This window comes from Anolis sagrei, chromosome 12 (genome assembly GCF_037176765.1).
Source record: "Anolis sagrei isolate rAnoSag1 chromosome 12, rAnoSag1.mat, whole genome shotgun sequence".
NCBI classification, from domain to species: Eukaryota; Metazoa; Chordata; class Lepidosauria; order Squamata; family Dactyloidae; genus Anolis; species Anolis sagrei.
In genome coordinates, this window is record NC_090032.1 from 17103736 (window position 1) to 17118877 (window position 15142).

Consider the following 15142-nt stretch of genomic DNA (forward strand, 5'->3'; position numbering starts at 1 on the left):
TCTCACATATTTATACATGGCTATCATATCTCCTCTCAGCCTTCTCTTCTTCAGGCTAAACATGCCCAGTTCCTTAAGCCGCTCCTCACAGGGCTTGTTTTCCAGACCCTTGATCATTTTAATCACCCTCCTCTGGACACATTCCAGCTTGTCAACTCTCACATATTTATACATGGCTATCATATCGCCTCTCAGCCTTCTCTTCTTCAGGCTAAACATGCCCAGCTCCTTAAGCCGCTCCTCATAGGGCTTGTTCTCCAGACCCTTGATCATCTTAGTCGCCCTCCTCTGGACACATTCCAGCTTGTCAACTCAACAAAAAAGCTCCTGTTTTGTAGCAGGTTTCCTATGAGGTGGGTGAGGTGGTCGTCCTTTGTGATATTAATGATAATGATAATAAGCCTGAATGATGAGAAGGACTTAAATCATGAAGAGAAAGGAGCACTGATAAGTTGTGAAAAGGTAAACAAGCAGGGAGGACTACATCTCCCAGAATGCCCTTCGCCAGCCTCGCTCCAAGCAGCCGTTGCAACGGTCTCTCCTTGCCATCCGCCTGTTCTGAGTGGCCGCAAAGGTTGCCGGGAGTCGTAGTTCGCAGGCCTCGCTGGGAACAGGCTCCTCGGGCGAGGGGAGGCGCCACTGGGACTACATTTCCCGGCATGCCTTGGCACCCAAGGGCCCTCCCTTCGCTCCTTCGGCTTTGATGGGATGGGAGCGAGGCGGGAAGCAGGCGGGTCACTTCTCCGTCGGCTGCAGCTGAGAAAGACTTCAAGCTGGAGGCGGCCGGTAAGCCTGGGAGGTCTCCACCACGTGATTGCATCTGCACTGTAGAGTTGATGCGGTTTAACACCGCTTTAACTTCCAGGATTCAATGCTATGGGATCCTGGTCCTGTGGGGGGTGGGTGTATGCACTAAAACCTTGCAAAACTTTGGCAAAATGGGCTGAGGACCTTGGGAAACTACAATTCCCACGAGTTCTGTGATTTCAGGGGGAATCTGGGAGCTGTAGTTTGGCAAGGCACCAAAACCCTTTGGAAAGGCCTTGGGAAACTACAATTCCCACGAGTTCTGTGATTTCAGGGGGAATCTGGGAGCTGTAGTTTGGCAAAGCACCAAACCCCTTTGGAAAGGCCTTGGGAAACTACAATTCCCACGAGTTGTATGATTTCAGGGGGAATCTGGGAGCTGTAGTTTGGAAAGGCACCAAACCCCTTTGGAAAGGCCTTGGGAAACTACAATTCCCACGAGTTGTATGATTTCAGGGGGAATCTGGGAGCTGTAGTTTGGCAAAGCATCAAACCCCTTTGGAAAGGCCTTGGGAAACTACAATTCCCACGAGTTCTATGATTTCAGGGGGAATCTGGGAGCTGTAGTTTGGCAAAGCACCAAACCCCTTTGGAAAGGCCTTGGGAAACTACAATTCCCACGAGTTCAACGATTTCAGGGGGAATCTGGGAGCTGTAGTTTGGCAAAGCACCAAACCCCTTTGGAAGCCTTGGGAAACTACAATTCCCACGAGTTCTATGATTTCAGGGGGAATCTGGGAGCTGTAGTTTGGCAAAGCACCAAAACCCTTGGGAAAGGCCTTGGGAAACTACAACTCCCAGGATCCCATAGCATATAAAGTTATAAGCTATCGAAGTTGTAGTTTCCCAAGGTCTCAAACCCCTTTCTTGCCACCAAAACCCATTGGCAGAAAGGTCTAAAGGCCTTGGGAAACTACAACTCCCAGGATCCCATAAAATTATAAGCCATCAAAATTGTAGTTTCCCAAGGTCTCTTACCCCATTCTTCCCACCAAAACCCATTGGCAGAGAGGGGTAAAGGCCTTGGAAAACATCATCAGCCATTGAAGTTGTAGGTTCCCAAGGTCTCTAATCCCCTTCTTGCCACCAAAACCCTTTGGCAGAAAGGGGTAAAGGCCTTGGGAAACTACAACTCCCAGGATTCCACTGCGTAAAAAAGTATAAGCCATTGAAGTTGTAGTTTCCCAAGGTCTCAAACCCCTTTCTTGCCACCAAAACCCATTGCAGAAAGGGCGAAAGGCCTTGGGAAACTACAACTCCCAGGATTCCACTGCGTAAAAAAGTATAAGCCATCGAAGTTGTAGTTTCCCAAGGTCTCAAACACCTTTCTTGCCACCGAAACCCTTTGGCAGAAAGGGCTAAAGGCCTTGGGAAACTACAACATCATCAACCATTAAAGTTGTAGGTTCCCAAGGTTTCAAACCCCTTTCTTGCCATCAAAACCCTTTGTCGGAGAGAGTGAAAGGCCTTGGGAAACTACAACTCCCAGGGTCCCATAGCGTATAAAATTATAAGCCATCGAAGTTGTAGTTTCCCAAGGTCTCAAACCCCTTTCTTGCCACCAAAACCCTTTGGCAGAAAGGGCTAAAGGCCTTGGGAAACTACAACCCCCAGGGTCCCATAGGATTTAAAATTATAAGCCATCAAAGTTGTCGGTTCCCAAGGTTTCAAACCCCTTTCTTGCCATCGAAACCCTTTGTCGGAGAGAGTGAAAGGCCTTGGGAAACTACAACTCCCAGGATCCCATAGCATTTAAATTCAGAAGTCGTTTCCCAAGGTCTCTAACCCCTTTCTGGCCACCAAAACACTTTGGAAGAAAGGGCTAAAAGTCTTGGGAAACGACAACTCCCATGACTTTCTGGGGTGCTATATTATCCTGGGAGTTGTAGTTTTTGAAGGTATTTAGACTTCTCTGCCCAAGAAGACTAGTGCCTCACCAAAATAATATATCTTTTAGAGACCTTGCGTCGTCATCATCATAATCATTATTATTATTATTATTATTATTATTATTATTATTATTATTATTAATGCTGTAGTTTAAGAGGCCGATGCTAAACAAGCTTGCTCCAAAATAAGTTGTGTGATGTTTGGGACTTCAACTCCCACAATTCCTAACAGCTGAAGTTTCCCCATGCCTGATCTACAGAGCAGAATTAATGCAGTTTGACTGCACTTTAACAGCCATGGCTCAATACAATGTAGTGGGTTGTTGAAGGTTTTTCCGGGCTATATGGCCATGGTCTAGAGGCATTCTCTCCTGACGTTTCGCCTGCATCTATGCCAAGCATCCTCAGAGGTAGTGAGGATGCTTGCCATAGATGCAGGTGAAACGTCAGGAGAGAATGCCTCTAGAACATGGCCATATAGCCCGGAAAAAAATACAACAACCCAGTGATTCCGGCCATGAAAGCCTTCGATAATACATTAATACAATGTAGTTTTACAAGGTCTATAGCTTTTCTTCCAAGGATTCCATAGCATTTATTTATTTATTATTTACTAGCCATTCTTTGGGAGAGGTTTACTACATGGAGGTTCTGTGTGGGAGGTTTACCCCAATTCTATCGTTGGTGGGGTTCAGAATGCTCCTTGATTGTAGGTGAACTATAAATCCCAGCAACTACAACTCCCAAATGTCAAGATTCTATTTTCCCCAAACTCCACCAGTGTTCACATTTGGGCATATTGAATATCCGTGTAGAGTTTGGTCCAGATCCATCATTGTTTGAGTCCACAGTGGTCTCTGGATGTAGGTGAACTACAACTCCCAAACTCAAGGTCAATGCCCACCAAACCCTTCTAGTCATTTCTGTTGGTCATGGAAGAACTGTGTGTCACCTTTGGTTTAATTCCATCATTGGTGAGGTTCAGAATGCTTTTTGATTGTAGGTGAACTATAAATCCCAGCAACTACAATTCCCAAATGTCAAAATTCTATTTCCCCCAAACTCCACCAGTGTTCACATCTGGGCATATTGGGTATTTGTGTAGAGTTTGATCCAGATCCATCATTGTTTGAGTCCAGAGTGATTTCTGAAAGTAGGTGAACTACAACTCCAAAACCAAAGGACACTGCCCACCAAACCCTTCCAGTATTTTCTGTTGAGCATGGGAGAACTGTGTGCCAAGTTTGGTTCAGTTCCATCATTGGTGAGGTTCAAAATGCTCCTTGATTGTAGGTGAACTATAAATCCCAGCAACTACAACTCCCAAATGTCAAGATTCTATTTCCCCCAAACTCCACCAGTGTTCACATCTGGGCATATTGAGTATTCGTGTAGAGTTTGGTCCAGATCCATCATTGTTTGAGTCCACAGTGATCTCTGGATGTAGGTGAACTACAACTCCAAAACCAAAGGACACTGCCCACCAAATCCTTCCAGTATTTTCTGTTGGTCATGGGAGAACTGTATGCCAAGTTTGGTTCAATTCCATCGTTGGTGGGGTTCAGAATACTCTTTGATTGTAGGTGAACTATAAATCCCAAGAACGGCAACTCCCAAATTACAATATTCAATATACTATATTATTAGCATAGTGCAATATCAGTATTATATATTATTATATTGTACTATCCCATTATATTGTAATATTATTAGTAATATTACATGTAATATAAATATATAAATATAATATCATATTATTGTTATTAGTATTATAGTGCATTACATTATAATATTACAAATTGAGCCATGGCGTCAAACCGAATTGATTTGCATAGGTGAAACGGCGTTCTCGAAATAGATGCCTTGACTAGTATTTCAGCATATTTCCCAGTCGCTCCCAGGCTGATGTTATCATCCTGGGTCTCATTACCTCATTCCTTGGGTGGTGGGCAGTGCGGTGTTTGGGGAGAACATACATGTTCATGGCGCTCGCTGTAACCTGAAATCATAGAATCATAGAGTTGGAAGAGACCTCATAGGCCATCCAATCCAACCCCATTCTGCCAAGGAGCAGGAAAATAGCATTCAAATCACCCCCAAACAGATGGCCATCCAGCCTCAGTTTCAAAGCCTCCAAAAAAGGAGCCTCCACCACACTTCAGGGCAGAGAGTTCCACTGCTGAACGGCTCTCACAGTCAGGAAGTTCTTCCTCATGTTCAGGTGGAATCTCCTTTCTTGTAGTTTGAAGTGATGGTTCCATTACATCAGTGGTTCTCAACCTTCCTAATGCCGTGACCCCTTAGTACAGGTCCTCATGTTGTGGTGACCCCCAACCATAATGTTATTTTCCTTGCTACTTCACAACTGTAATTTTGCTCCTGTTATGATTCGTAATCTAAATATCTGATATGCAGGGTGTATTTTCAGGCACTGGACCAAATTTGGCACAAATAACCAATACGCCCAAATTTGAATACTGGTGAGGTTGGGGGTGATTGAGTTGCTGGAGTTGCTGGGATTTATAGTTCACCTAAAATCAAAGAGCCTTCTGGACTCCACCAATGATGGAATTGAATCAAACTTGGGACACAGAATTCCCATGACCAAGAGAAAATACTGGGAAGGTCTGGTGGACATTGACCTTGAGTTTTTTGGAGTTGTAGTTCACCTACATCCAGAAAACACTGTGGACTCAAGCAGTGGTGGATCTGGATCAAACTTGGCACAAATACTCAATATGCCCAAATGTGAACACTGATAGAGTTTAGAGAAAATAGGCCTTGCCATTTGGGAGTTGTAATTGTTGGGATTTATAGTTCACCCACAATGAAATAGCATTCTGAACCCCACCAATAGAATTGGACCAAACTTTCCACACAGAACCCCCATGACCAACAGAAAATACTATGTTTTCTGATGGTCTTTGGTGACCCCTCTGACACCCCCTCACGACCCCCTCGGGGGTCCCAACCCCCAGGTTGAGAAACACTGCATTACATCCTAGTCTCCAAGGAAGCAGAAAACATCTTTGCTCCCTCCTACCTATGACCTCCTCTCACGTATTTATACATGGCTATCATATCTCCTCTCAGCCTTCTCTTCTTCAGGCTAAACATGCCCAGCTCTTTAAGCCACTCCTCATAGGGCTTGTTCTCCAGACCCTTGATCATTTGAGCTGGCCTCCTCTGGACACATTCCAGCTTGTCAATATCTCTCTTGAATTGTGGTGCCCAGAATTGGACACAATATTCCAGGTGTGGTCTAACCAAAGCGGAATAGAGCATGGGGAGCATGACTTCCCTAGATCTAGACACTATGCTCCTATTGATGCAGGCCAAAATCCCTAAGTTTAGTCTAGATCCAAAGTCAGCTGGGTTCAGTGGGTGCAGCTGAATTACAACTCCCATGTTGTTGTGTCAGGAGCGACTTGAGAAACTGCAAGTCGCTGCTGGTGTGAGAGAATTGGCCGTCTGCAAAGACGTTGCCCAGGGGACGCCCGGATGTCTTGATGTTTTACCATCCTTGTGGGAGGCTTCTCTCATGTCCCCGCTTGAGGAGCTGGAGCTGATAGAGGGAGCTCATCCGCGGTCTCCCCGGATTCGAACCTGCAACCTGTCAGTCTTCAGTCCTGCCGGCACAGGGGTTTAACCCACTGCACCACCGGAGGCTCCACAACTCCCATATGTAAGTTCGACTCTGGGGAGTCGCACCCATTGAAGCCCTTCTTGCACAGCGTCTGCATGTCAACAACAACAAGGTTGGCCTCTTGGATAGAATCATCAGGGGGCCCCAGAGATCATCCAGTCACACCCCAGGAGGGTGGGAGTGGGGTGGGAAGAGAGCAAAATAGAATTGTAGAAGCATAGATGGATGGATAGAGATAAACAGAATGGATAGATAGATAGGAAGGATGGATGGATGGACAGGAAGATTATAGATAGGTGGATTAAGCATAGCGATAGATAAATAGACTTGATGGATAGATAGGATGGATGGATATCTATCTATCCGTCCAGATAGATAGTAGATAGGTAGTATAGCTCTAGATCAGCGTTTCTCAACCTGGGGGTCGGGACCCCTAGAGGGGTTGTGAGGGGGTGTCAAAGGGGTCACCAAAGACCATCCGAAAACAGTATTTTCTGTTGCTCATGGGGGTTTTGTGTGGAACTTTGGCCCAATTCTAACCTTGGTGAGGTTCAGAATGTTCTTTGATTGTAGGTGAACAATAAATCCCACCAACTACAACTCCCAAATGCCAAGTCTATTTTCCCTACACTCCACCAAAGTTCACATTTGGACATATAGGCTTCCATGCCAAGTTTGGTCCAGATCCATCATTGTTTTGAGTCCACAGTACTCTTAGGATTTAGGTGAACTACAACTTCAAAACTCAAGGTCAATGCCCACCAAACCTTTCGAGTATTTTCTGTTGGTCGTGGGAGTTCTGTGTGCCACGTTTGGTTCAATTCTATCATTGGTGGAGTTCAGAATGCTCTTTGATTGCAGATGTACTATAAATTCCAGCAACTACAACTCCCAAATGATGGAATCAATCCCCCCCCCCCCCCCCAATCCCACCAATATTCGAATTTGGGCGTATCGGGTCTTTGTGCCAAATTTGGTCCAGTGAATGAAAATACATCCTGCATAACAGTAGCAAAATTACAGTTGTGAAGTAGCAATGAAAATAATGTTATGGTTGGGGGTCACCTCCACATGAGGAACTCTATTAAGGGGGTCGTGGTGCTTGGGAGGTTGAGAACCACTGCTCTAGATAGATAGGATATAAGCATAGCTATAGATAGAATGGATGAATATAGATAGCAGGGATAGATAGATAGATAGATAGATAGATAGATAGATAGATAGATAATTGATAGGATGGACAGAAGTCCCATCGTCCATGGTACATCCTCCAAGCCGCATCAGGGTATATAGTGGACCATGGGGGTTCTGTGTTTCAAGTTTGGTCTTGATTCGTCATTGGTGGGGGTCACAGTGGTCTGAGGAAGTGAGTGAAGGTACTGCAAGTCCCACCATCCATGGTCCATTCTCCTTAAAACCGCATGAGGATGTAGAGTAGGTCATGGGGGCTCTGTGTTCCAAGTTTAGTCCTGATCCGTCATTGGTGGGGGTCACAGTGGTCTCAGGACGTGAGTGAAGGTACTGCAAGTCCCACCATCCATGGTCCATTCTCCTTAAAACCGCATGAGGATGTAGAGTAGGTCATGGGGGCTCTGTGTTCCAAGTTTAGTCCTGATCCGTCATTGGTGGGGGTCACAGTGGTCTTAGGAAGTGAGTGAAGGTACTGCAAGTCCCACCATCCATGGTCCATTCTCCTTCAGACCGCATCAGGATGTAGAGTAGGTCATGGGGGCTCTGTGTTCCAAGTTTAGTCCTGATCCTTCATTGGTGGGGGTCACAGTGGTCTGAGGAAGTGAGTGAAGGTACTGTAAGTCCCACCATCCATGGTCCATCCTCCTTCAAACCACATCAGGATGTAGAGTAGGTCATGGGGGCTCTGTGTTCCAAGTTTAGTCCTGATCCGTCATTGGTGGGGGTCACAGTGGTCTCAGGAAGTGAGTGAAGGTACTGCAAGTCCCACCATCCATGGTCCATCCTCCTTCAAACTGCATCAGTATGTAGAGTAGGTCATGAGGGCTCTGTGTTCCAAGTTTGGTCCTGATTTGTCCTTGGTGGGGTTCACAGTGGTCTCAGGAAGGGAGTGAAGGTAGTGCAAGTCCGACCATCCATGGTCCATCCTACTTCAAACCGCATCAGGATGTAGAGTAGGCCATGAGGGCTCTGTGTGCCAAGTTTGGTCCTGATTTGTCATTGGGATTGCAGTGGTCTGCGGAAGCTGAAGCAACTGAAAGTACTGCAAATCCCATCATCTGTGGTCCATCCTCCACCAAACCGTAGCAGGACGTAAAGTGGGTCATGGGGGTTATGTGTGCCAGGTTTGGCCCAGGTCTGTCATTTGTGGGGGTCGCAGTGGTCCGTGGAAGTGGGAGCCAAACAGAAAGCTGCCACAAACCCACATACAAACATTATTTATAATATATAGGCTATACACACACATGCGTATGTGTATGTGTGAAGCCTAGGTTTCAATATTTGCCATTGGTTGTAAAATACTGATTAGTTGATTGCTAAGAGCGAGAGGCCTCTGGCCATTCGCCCATCCTAGGAATCCGCAACTTCTAAGGTAAACATATACATTCACATATACATTCACATAGGGCTTTCTTCCCATTTGCTTTCTCTTTCTCATCTATCTGTCAAACGAGTTAGACAAGAAGGAGTCAAACCCTTGGCACCCGACTCCAGTCATTGAAAGATCTACCTCTTGCTCACTGTGGCGTAAGAGATCAAAAGATCAGCTTTTCTGCTGATCGGGAAGAAGATCTTATTTCATTCATAGAATCCTAGAGTTGGAAGAGACCTCGTGGGCCATCCAACCCAACCCCGTTCTGCCAAGAGGCAGGAAACGTGCATTCAAAGCACCCCTGACAGATGGCCATCCAGCCTCTGCTTCAAAATCCTCCAAAGAAGGAGCCTCCAACACACTCCGCGGCAGAGAGTTCCACTGCTGAACAGCTCTCACAGTCTTCCTAATGTTCAGATGGAATCTCCTTCCTTTCCTCCATTACATCCTAGTCTCCTGGGCAGCAGAAAACAAGCCTGCTCCTTCTGACTTCCCCTCACATTCTGAACTCCACCAATGATGGAATTGGGCCAAACTTAGCACACAGGGCTCCCATTGACCAACAGAAAAAACTGGAAGGGTTTGGTGGACATTGACCTTGAGTTTGGGAGTTGTAGTTCACCTACATCCAGAGAGCACTATGGACTTGCACAGTGAAGGATCTGGACCAAACTTGGCATGAATATTCCATATGCCCAAATATGAACACAGATGGAGTCAAAGGGAAATAGACCTTGACATTTGGGAGTTGTAGTTGCTGGGATTTATAGTTCACCTACAATCAAAGAGGATTCTGAACTCCACCAATGATGGAATTGAACCAAACATGGCATACAGGACTTCCATGACCAACAGAACACACTGGAAGGGTTTGGTGGGCATTGACCTTGAGTTTGGGAGTTGTAGTTCACCTACATCCAGAGAGCACTATGGACTTGCACAGTGAAGGATCTGGACCAAACTTGGCACGAATGTTCCATATGCCCAAATATGAACACAGATGGAGTCAAAGGGAAATAGACCTTGACATTTGGGAGTTGTAGTTGCTGGGATTTATAGTTCACCTACAATCAAAGAGGATTCTGAACTCCACCAATGATGGAATTGAACCAAACATGGCATACAGGACTTCCATGACCAACAGAACACAGTGGAAGGCTTTGGTGGGCATTGACCTTGAGTTTGGGAGTTGTGGTTCATCTACATCCAGAGACCACTGTGGACTCAAACAATGATGGATCTGGACCAAACTTGGCACGAATATTCCATATGCCCAAATATGAACACAGATGGAGTCAAAGGGAAATAGACCTTGACATTTGGGATTTGTAGTTACTGGGATTTATAGTTCACTACAAGTAAAGAGCATTCTGAAACCCACAAACGAGAGAGAGACAATATTTTCAATATATGCCTAAACATGTTTGGACGCGCTTAATATTCTTCTGTGTATTGTAAGGTTAGATTCGTGGAGGATAAAGGCTGTCATAAGACTGGAGATTTTGGAGTCACAAGGGTTATATGTATTACTGTCAGTACTTGAGGCTGTAATGTTGCAAATCCCGGTGGCTGGGAAATATGAATGTGCTTTTGTGCTGAGATGTGTCTTACCGGTGGCGCGTTTGCTTGGCCAGTGTGGGAACGAAGCCTGTCCTAAATTCGCTTGGAACAGTAAGCTCACTCTTTCATCTGACCCACCTCACAGGGTTGTTGTTGAGATAAAGTATGGGGGAGACTTTCTCGATACATCAATAAAATAATACAGGAATTTGAGAGGTACAGTAGAATTGGATTTATTTATCGTGTCATCAGTAACCATACCATTGTATTACATTTCTAACAGGAGGGAGTCTCCAATTGGGTATCAGCCATTGATTGATGTTCTGGGTTTGAGCCTGCCACTTTTGGACTCTCGCTTGCTGGGGTGTTCCAGAGAGTGTCCCTGTAGATCTTAGAAAACTATTTTTTGATTTAAGTCGTTGACGTGCTGGGGGATGAGCGGGAGATGTCTCTGCCTTGGTCCTTTCACTATTGGCTGCTACTTCCCGGCAGATGTCAGGTGGTGCAATACCGGCTAAGCAGTGTAATTTCTCCAGTGGTGTGGGGCGCAGACACCCCATGATAATACGTCATGTCTCATTAAGAGCCACATCCACTGTTTTAGTGTGGTGAGATGTGTTCCACACTGGGCATGCGTACTCAGCAGCAGAGTAGCACAGCTCAAGGACAGATGTCGTCACTGTGTCTGGTTGTGATCCCCAGGTTGTGCCAATCAGCTTTCGTATTTTTTCTAGCACCCACTTTTTGCTTGATGTTCAGGCAGTGCTTCTTGTAGGTCAGAGCATGGTCCAGAGTGACTCCCAGGTATTTGGTTGTGCTGCAATGCTCCAGTGGGATTCTTTCCCAGGTAATCCTCAGAGCTCGGGATGCTTGTCTGTTCTTAAGGTGAAAGGCGCATGTCTGTGTTTTAGATGGATTAGGGATCAGCTGGTTTTCCCTGTAATAGGCAGTAAGGGCACCTAGAGCTTTGGAAAGCTTCTGTTTACCATCTCAAAGCTCCCTGCTTGAGCAGTGATGGCACGATCATCAGCATAGATGAAGCTCTCTGTCCCTTCTGGCAGTAGCTGGTATTTGTGTAGATGTTGAACATGGATGGAGCAAACACGCTCCCCTGAGGCAGGCCGTTCTTCTGTTTCCGCCATCTGCTTCTCTGGCCCTGGAACTCAACAAAAAAGCTCCTGTTTTGTAGCAGGTTTTCTATGAAGCGAGTAGAATTGGATAGTAGAGCATAAATCCCATTGTTTTCCAGGCCAAACTTGCAGAATGGTTCGCCGTAGACAGGTCATTGCAATGAAACACTACTGTTTTGTGAGGGAAGGTTTGGGGGTGTCCAAGGTCTGGGACACTACGATGCTGATAATATTCATATAATAGCTTGGGTACCTGGTCAATGTTTTAATTGTACTAAATTAATCAGGTTGGGTTGTTGTAGGATTTTTCGGGCTATATGGCTATGGTCTAGAGGCATTCTCTCCTGACGTTTTGCCTGCATCTATGGCAAGCATCCTCAGAGGTAGTGAGGTCTGTTGGAACGTAGGAAAAGGGGCTTATATATCTGTGGAATGACCAGGGTGGGACAAAGGACTCTTGTCTGCTGGAGCTAGGTGTGAATGTTTCAAGTGACCACTTTGATTAGCATACAATGACCTGACAGTGCCTACAGCAAACTTTTGTTGAGAGGTGATTAGATGTCCTTGTTTGTTTCCTGAACACAGCATTTTATTTGAGAACACAGAAATGCTGGACCACTCTCGCAACCAATGAATGTTTGCCATATATGTGTACACTGTAATCTGCCCTGAATCCCCTGTGGGGTGAGAAGGGTGGAATATAAAAGCTGTAAGTAAGTAAGTAAATCTATCTATCTATACATATAATAAAAGTCAACGTTTGTATGCGACGTAGGACAGAGGTAGGTAGGATGTAGGGCGGACATGTTTGTTGCAGCTTTCTGATTGGCTGCCACTGTGGTGCTATTTGCATATGGTCTCTGATTGGCCAACCTCAACAGGACTCCGTGGTGGCGAAGACAGTTAATGAGAGAAACGGGGACATGACAGAGGGAAATTTGCATATGGTCTCTGATTGGCCAGCCTCAATTCCAAGATTCTGAGATGACAAAGAGATGAAAGGAAAAGGCCAGATGCTGTGTCAGAAAATAACCAATACAGACCAAACTTGGCACACAGAGCCCCCATGACCCACTCTACAGCCTACTGCAGTTTGGAGGAGGATGGACCATCCTCCTCCAAACTGAGACTGCTGTTGACCTCATCCAATGACTGATCTAGACCAAACTTGGCACATAGACCTCTCATGACCCACTTTACACCCTGGTGTGGTTTGGCTGGGGATGGACCATGTATTATGGGACTTGCAGTACCTTTGCTCAATTCCTGACACCACTGCAACCCACATCCAATTACCGATAAAGACTAAACTTGGCACACGGAGTCTCTGTGACGCACTCTACATCCTGGTGCAGTTTGGAGAAGGATGTACCATGGACGATGGGACTTGCAATACCTGCACTCCCTTCCTAAGACCATTACAACTGCCAACAATGATGGATCAGGGCCACAATTAACACAGAGAGCCCGCATGACCCACTCTACATCCTGGTGCGGTTTGGAAGAATTTGACAATGGATGATGGGACTTGCAGTCACTTCATTCACTTCCTGAGACCACTGAGACCCTCGCCAATGACTGATCAAGACCAAACTTGGCATACAGAGCCCCCATGACCCACTCTATATCCTGCTGCTGTTTGGAGGAGGGTGGACCATGGATGATGGGACTTCAAGTACCTTCACTCACTTCCTGAATGCAGCCGTTATCCAATGACCAATAAAGACTAAACTTGGCAAACAGCCATTATCCACTTTCTCTAATAAGCTAGTAAATAAATAAATATAGCCTGAAAAAACCTACACCAACCCAGTGATTCCGGCCATGAAAGCCTTCGACAATACGTGGAGCTATAGCTGTTTGTAGAGGCAGGAGCTTGTCTGTGTCAGTGGACATCCCAACCACACACAAACATATTTTCACTTTTATTATGTGTATGATTAACCTGCTTTCCTTTCTTAAACAAGACTCAAAGCAGCAGGGAAACTGGAAACGGGAGATGGTGGAAAGGCCTGCGTTAAGACAAAAAGCAAAGGCAACTCCTTCCATGGCTTTGTGCAAAAAAGCGGCTCAGCTTTTGAGAAAGCAGGGAGCGGTTTTGCTTTCTGACTCACTGGCTGGCACGGTGGATGGTATGCGAAAGGATCTTGGGGGTTTTTTATGTTATTTTCTTTGCCTGGGTGTGTGCTGCACTGCCTTTTTTTCCCTTTCAGGGAAGAAGCAAACCTTCTCCCAAACTGTGTACCTTGCTAAAAACCGCTTTACGAGAGCCAGGTCTTTAGGAAAAATCTCTTTCTCACCCAGTTCCTCGTTCAAAGTCACATGGAAACGTCTAGTATGGTTCATCGATGATTAGGAAGGAGGAAAAGTGTGTCCAGCAATGTCTTTCCAATGTGTATGTATGCGTGTGCAAAGCACAATATCTAAGTGAGAGCAGAAATATACACATAATGTCCCGTTAGTATAGAATCATAGAATCATAGAATCAAAGAGTTGGAAGAGACCTCATGGGCCATCCAGTCCAACCCCATTCTGCCAAGAAGCAGGAATATTGCATTCAAATCACCCCTGACAAATGGCCATCCAGCCTCTGCTTAAAAGCTTCCAAAGAAGGAGCCTCCACCACACTCCGGGGCAGAGAGTTCCACTGCTGAACAGCTCTCACAGTCAGGAAATTCTTCCTCATGTTCAGATGGAATCTCCTCTCTTGTAGTTTGAAGCCATTGTTCCATGTCCTAGTCTCTAGAGAAGCAGAAAACAAGCTTGCTCCCTCCTCCCTGTGGCTTCCTCTCACATATTTATACATGGCTATCATATCTCCTCTCAGCCTTCTCTTCTTCAGGCTAAACATGCCCCAGCTCCTTAAGCCGCTCCTCATAGGGCTTGTTCTCCAGACCCTTGATCATTTTAGTCACCCTCCTCTGGACACATTCCAGCTTGTCAATATCTCTCTTGAATTGTGGTGCCCAGAATTGGACACAATATTCCAGGTGTGGTCTCACCAAAGCAGAATAGAGCATGGGGAGCATGACTTCCTTAGATCTAGACACTATGCTCCTATTGATGCAGGCCGAAACCCCTTTGGCTTTTTTTGCCGCCACATCACATTGTTGGCTCATGTTTAACTTGTTGTCCACAAGGACTCCAAGATCTTTTTCACACGTACTGCTCTCGAGCCAGGCATTGTCCCCCATTCTGTATCTTTGCATTTCATTTTTTCTGCCAAAGTGGAGTATCTTGCATTTGTCACTGTTGAACTTCATTTTGGTAGTTTTGGCCAATCATCTCTAATCTGTCAAGATCGTTTTGAATTCTGCTCCTGTCCTCTGGAGTCTTGGCTATCCCTCCCAATTTGGTGTCGTCTGCAAACTTGATGATCCTGCCTTCTAGCCCTTCATCTAAGTCATTAATAAAGATGTTGAACAGGACCGGGCCCAGGATGGAACCCTGCGGCACTCCACTCGTCACTTCTTTCCAAGATGAAGAGGAAGCATTAGTGAGCACTCTCTGTGTTCGTCCATTTAACCAATTCCTGATCCACCTCACC

At 45.7% G+C, this 15142-nt stretch overlaps 1 protein-coding gene across 1 annotated transcript in view; it reads left to right on the forward strand.

Moving 5' to 3' along the window:
- The first annotated feature begins 686 nt into the window (after window positions 1–686).
- ATL3 (atlastin GTPase 3) overlaps window positions 687–15142 on the forward strand; it is a 41140-nt gene continuing 26684 nt past the window's right edge. The window contains exon 1 of the mRNA XM_067472492.1: window positions 687–786. The gene's annotated coding sequence lies outside the window, so the exon portion shown is untranslated. The remainder of the gene's footprint in view (window positions 787–15142) is intronic.